The following is a 6,157-nucleotide window of genomic DNA, read 5'->3' as shown; positions in this document are numbered from 1 at the left end:
CGCCATTAATCCAAATTCAGGAATGTTTTCCAGTGAGATGACGGCTTGGTCCGTGGACTGCGAAGCTAAAAAGAATTCCTGGATTCGTAAAAACCCTATTTATCCCGATTGCTCGATTCTTACTGGTTAGAATTTGGGTACGGGTGAAACGCGGGCATGCCCGATAAGGGTTCTTTGGCTCTTGGATTTGTATTTTGGATCTATGACGATGAAGAAATCTAAAAAGACTTTATAAAAATCAAAATTTTTTAATTTTGTCTTGTTTTTTATTTGTGGGGGTAGTGGAGTAAAAAGTCAGTTTTGAAAAGAGAATCCAAAATTTTTATTTGTTTGAAGAAGAAAAAAGTGATAATGACCGACTTATGATTAATTGTACCTTTAAAATAGAGTTTACTTTTGTTAGTGATCATGACTTATTAAAAACAAAAAAAAATTAAATATTATTGCTATGCTTTTTATAGTTTTTAAATAATTTTTTAATATTGTGAACCTCATTTAGTACAATTTTTTCTTCAATTCATGTGTTTTTATTGGTATGAAATCGAAGACTCCAAACGCGATTTGGAGCTGTGAGGTTTGTTGTCCGAAAAAGTTAGAAATGTAGCGGTCAAAATCTCACAAAATATATGTGATAATCATGCGCAAACGGCTGCTAAGAGTCTGGTAAGAGTGTACTTAATTTGTAAATCAGATCGCTTATATTTAGCTTAAACATTACTTAATCACCTTGTATTTCACTCAACTTGCACTTACAATACTTTCACTTGTTCTTCCACAACATTTATATATACCCTCCATTATGCGAACATAAACAATTTTCACATGAATCTTCTTATATGACAATTAGAATGAAAACTTCAAAGTACCATGCAAATAATCCTAATTATTAAAGTTTTTTCTTAATTTATAAAAACTACCTTTAAAATAGGCTAAATCTATAGAAATAACCTTTCAAGTATTTTTATACAGAAATCACCTTATAATTGGCTTTAAATTTAAATCAACCACCCAAGGATAAATTTTGTTCAATGTTTAACCTAAATGCTGAATATACTCACCATAACTACCCTACATTCCTCACCCTTGCTCTCCTTTTCCTCACGTATGCACTCTCCTCCTTTATGCAAACCACATTTGAGATGGGGGAGGAGGGGGGAGGAGGATGAAATGAGAAGAAAGTGTCACGCCCCAGGCCCATGAGCCCATTGGCGCGTGCAAGCCGTGGGACTAAGTGTGCAAACTGGTCCGGATTTATCCGGACCGACCGCAACCGTATCCGTTTGGAAAGCGAATATGGTAAGAAAAAATTAAAACCGGCCGGATATGGTTTCGGAAACGGTTACGGTTTAGACTTTTTATCCGGATATGGTTCGGATACGGTTATCGGGTCAAAATTGCTGATACTGTCCGGATATCCGGATATTTGAAATGGGCTATATATATAACACTGATTTATAAATTATAACACATTGGGTTGGGTCAAACTCAAAATCCACAACCCCACCCGTTTAAAACTCAAAAAACCCTACCAATTCCCAAACCCTATCTGCTCAAAAATCTCAACTCAACCCGATCCTCCGCCTCCCCAATTCCCAAAACCCTAAGCAGCTCCGATCCTCCGCGTCGGGCTCCGCCTCCTCCTCCGCGTCGGGCTCCGCCTCCAGAGATCCGCGTCTTCATGTCGTGCTCCGCCTCCGCGTCGTGCTCCGCATCGTGCTCCGCGTCGTGCTCCGCCTCCTCCTCTGCATCGAGCTCCGCCTCCAGAGATCCGTGTCATGCTCCGCCTCCGCGTCGAGCTTCGCATCGTGCTCCGTCTCCTCCTCCGCGTCGTGCTCCTCGTCGTTGAAAAACCCACAGTTCAAGCCCTAATTTGGTATAATTCAAAAACCCTAAGCCCTAATTTTTTTGATATCCTGATTTCTAGCATTTGTTGAGTGATTTGAAAAACCCACAGTTCAAGCATTTGTTGTAATTTGCATCATTATATTTTTTTTGTTTGATTAAGTTCATAAATTTTAATGAATAGGTATTAGAATCATGTCGTCTAATCCATCAGTTCAAGCTTCTAACGAAGAACCCACAATTGAACCGGCCATTGAACCCGCAATAGAAGAGTCTTCTAATAAAACAGAGGAAAAAGTCGAGAAAAAGGGGGGGAAATTAACTTCTAACGTATGGTTAGACTTTGAGAAAATTGATAGAGTTGAAAAGAAAATTGTCGATGGGAAAGAAGTTGAAATAAAAATCAAGATAGCGAAATGTAAACATTGCTTGTTTGAATGTGATGGACGTAGTTCAAGAGGGACTACACACATTAGAAATCACATTATGAAGTGCCCCAAAAAGAAGAGACCCGATATTCGTCAACAATTGGTTCAAGCTACTATAAAAAATGAAGATGGGACTTGTGCACTTAGTAATTATCATTTTGACAATGAGAAGAGTCAAACTTTACTTGCAAAAGCTATCATCGTCCATGAGTATCCTTTTAACTTGGTCACACATGACTTCTTTTTACAATATGTGCAATCTCTTCGTCCAAATCACAAGGTTCCAAGTCGTGCACAAATCACAAAGTTATGTATGAAAGTTTATGGTGAATATAAGAAATCTTTATTTGATTTGTTTGCCACATCTTCCATAAGGTTGAGCTTGACAATGGATAAATGGACATCATCTTCACAAAATTTGGCATATTTGTGCATTACCGCTCACTATGTTGATGAATCTTGGAAACTTCAAAAACGTATTATTGGTTTCATTAAAGTCCATAACTCCACGGGGAAGGATATATGCAATGTTTTAATCACTCGTTTACTTGATTGGAAAGTTGATAATAAAGTTTTGTCAATTACGGTAGATAATGATAAAGCTAATGATGTTGCCGTTAAAATTGGGAAAGAACGTCTTAAAAAGTATCTACCTTGTGGCGGAATCTTTTTTCATGTGAGATGTGGAGCACATATTATAAATCTTATTGTTCAAGAGGGGCTTAAAATTATCACTAAAGCTATTGAAAAAGTAAGGCTTAGTGTTAAATATGTTACATGTTCACCGAAGATGGAAGAGAATTTTTATCATGTTGCGAAGCAAGTGAATGTGGTTGGAGAAAAATGCTTAGCACTTGATTGTTGCACAAGATGGAATTCTACTTATTTAATGTTGATGAATGCTTTAAAGTACAAAGTTGCTTTTAATAGATTTGAACTTAGCGACTACAAATACATTCATTGTCCATCGGAGGAAGAATGGAATTATATTGAAACTTTGAGTAAATGTTTGAAACGCTTTTATGATGCAACTATTCTCCTTTCCGGTAGTATGTATCCTACTTGCAATCTTTTATTTGAAGAATTTTGTGAAATTCAATTGCTTCTAATGGAATGGTTAAAAAGTAATAATGATACAATTGTGGCGATGGCTTTTGCAATGAAAAGAAATTTTGATAAATATTGGAGCATGTGCAATAAAATTTTTACGGTGGTTACTTTTCTTGATCCGAGGTACAAAATAATTGCAATAAGATATTACTTTAAGGAGATTTATGGCATGGATTGTGAAAGGTGTACACTTAAAATTTTAGATGTCATCAAAAAGTTGCATAGAGAGTATGCATCTCTTGATGAAAAGCAATCCAAAAATGATGAAAATGCTTCAAGCTCACAAGCAAAGGAAGTAGAAAGAGTTGGTGATAAAAGAAAATCTAGATTTGCACAATTTGTTGAAACTATTGAGAAAGAGCCTACAAAGACGGATTTGGATTTATATATGGAAGAGAGTATTGTCCGGTGCGAAGATGAAACAACGAGGAAATTTGATATATTAGATTGGTGGAAATCAAGTCTTGGAAGGTATCCTATACTAGCAAAAGTTGCAAGAGATGTTTTGGGTATACCGGCATCAATCGTGGCTTCCGAGTCGGCTTTTAGCACCAGGGGGCGTGTGATTCATTGTTATAGAAGTCGAATGACAACGGATACTGTAGAGGCGTTGATATGTACACAAGATTGGATTAAAGCAGAGAAAGGAGGTAAATTTATAAATTTTGCATAGATTATGTTATATTTGGTTAGTCGTACATTAAATGATTGTATGTTTTATTCTAATAAATTTTTTGTAGTTACAAAAGTGCAAATTATGAATGATGATGCTCTTGATGTGGTTAAGCTTTTGGATCACAACGACTCGGAGATTGTCGAAACATTTATAAAATCACCCATAGGTTTGTTATTTAACTTCATAAGTATATGATTTGAAATTTATAAATTTTCACATATTTAACAAGACAATTGCTCTTTTCATTTTTTCAAGGTGACATCGTGGAGGTCCTTGACTCGGATGATGAGATTTAATATTTCTCTTGCATTGATGGGTCTCATCTTTTGGTTTATATTTTCTTCTCAAGAATATGATTGTCTTAGTTTGCATGCTTTTTTTGCTTAGGGAACTATATTATAGAACTTGTGGGTTTTTAATATATTGTATGTGACTTTGCTCATGTTAAGTCTGTACGTGACTTTATTTCCGGATTTGTGGCTTGTTATTTATGGATTTGTGACTTGTTGTTTCTGGATTTGTGACTATTATTTTTTGAATTATGACTTTATTACGTGTTTTTTGTCAAAAACATTGTGATTTCATTGCCATGAGAATGATACAGGCTCTATGAATCAAAGAGAGAATGACTTCATATGGACATCAAACGGTTCATTTAAGGTAAGTTGTAGTTTGTGATGTCAGTTGTAGTTGGTGATTATCACATTTTAGTTATGGTATTCAATATTTTTTATTTTTTGTTTAGGGCCTGCTATGGTGTTCTGAGGTTTGTCATGCAAAATAGCAACAAAGTCTATGAGGTAACTTGTCTTACTTGTTTACTTTGCGGGTTATTAAAATCATATGTATTTTTTATCATATCCTAGTCATATCTATTTCCCAAATATCCGTTTAGTATCCGTATCCGAACTGTATCTGTCTCTCTAATATCCGAACCATATCCGTTTTCGTTTAATGCGGATATGGTAATGCTTTTTTCTTACCGATGAATATCCGAACTGTATCCGTATCCGTTTTTAGAAAGTGGTTATGGTTATGGTAATGGTCATATCCGAGCCGTATCCAAACCGAATGCACCCCTACGTGGGACCCATCGAGAGCAACTCGATGTTGGCTAAAGTTCACCGTTAAAATGATAGCACTAGTTGTTCTTGAGCCTTGGGTTTCTCTATTTAAGCCACTAACATTTATTCACACTAGTCCATATAGGACTAAAGTGGGGGTGTCACAATCACTCCACCTTACAAAGACGACGTCCTCGCGTCACGACATGACAATTGGCTCATCCCAGTATCACTGTCAGGCGATGTGGACTCTAGAGGTGGCTCCTACGGGCTCTAGAGGTGGCTCCCACCGCATCCACACGGTGTAGCACTTAGCTCCATATAACACTTAGCTCCACACTCCCGGCTAGCAGCTACTCTGATATACGGCAGCACCTTAGATCGGCTCAGGATAGACAGAAGAGTTGGGTTGATGCTAAGAGGAGACCTCTACAGTTTTAGATTGGAAAGCATGTTTTCTTGAGGATATCCCCAACCAGAGGAGTGATCAGATTTCGCAGCCGCAGAAAGCTTAGTCCACGTTTCATCGGTCCTTTTGAAATATTGGAGAGAGTAGGAGAGGTGGCATACCGGCTAGCTTTGCCTCCGTCGTTAGAGGGAGTGCATGATGTGTTCCACGTGTCATAACTTCGACGATATGTGCGAGATAAGACCCACGTCCTAAACATTGCAGAGCTTCAGATTGGGACTAACTTATCATATGAGGAGCGACCAATGAAGATTTTGGACAGATGGGAGAAGGTCCTCAAGAACAGAACTATTCCGCTTGTCTTAGTATCTTGGGGACATCATGGACCTTGTGAGGCAACCTAGGAGCGAGAGGACGATATTTGTCAACGTTATCCACATCTCTTTGCTACAGGTGACATTTAGTCCTTCTATTGGTCGGATAAATTTTGAGAACGAAATTTATTTTTCTTAGGTGGGTAGGATGTAATAATCCATTCTTTTTAGATGCAATTTTTTTTTATTTGGAGGCCCGCATGATATAGAGATTGAAAAAAAAAAGTTTCTCAAATGCCCATTAATGTTAAACC

The sequence above is a fragment of the Asparagus officinalis genome, chromosome 7 (assembly GCF_001876935.1).
Source record: "Asparagus officinalis chromosome 7, Aspof.V1, whole genome shotgun sequence".
NCBI lineage: Eukaryota > Viridiplantae > Streptophyta > Magnoliopsida > Asparagales > Asparagaceae > Asparagus > Asparagus officinalis.
The sequence above is the reverse complement of the archived record's forward strand: the minus strand, read 5'-3'. Positions refer to the sequence as shown.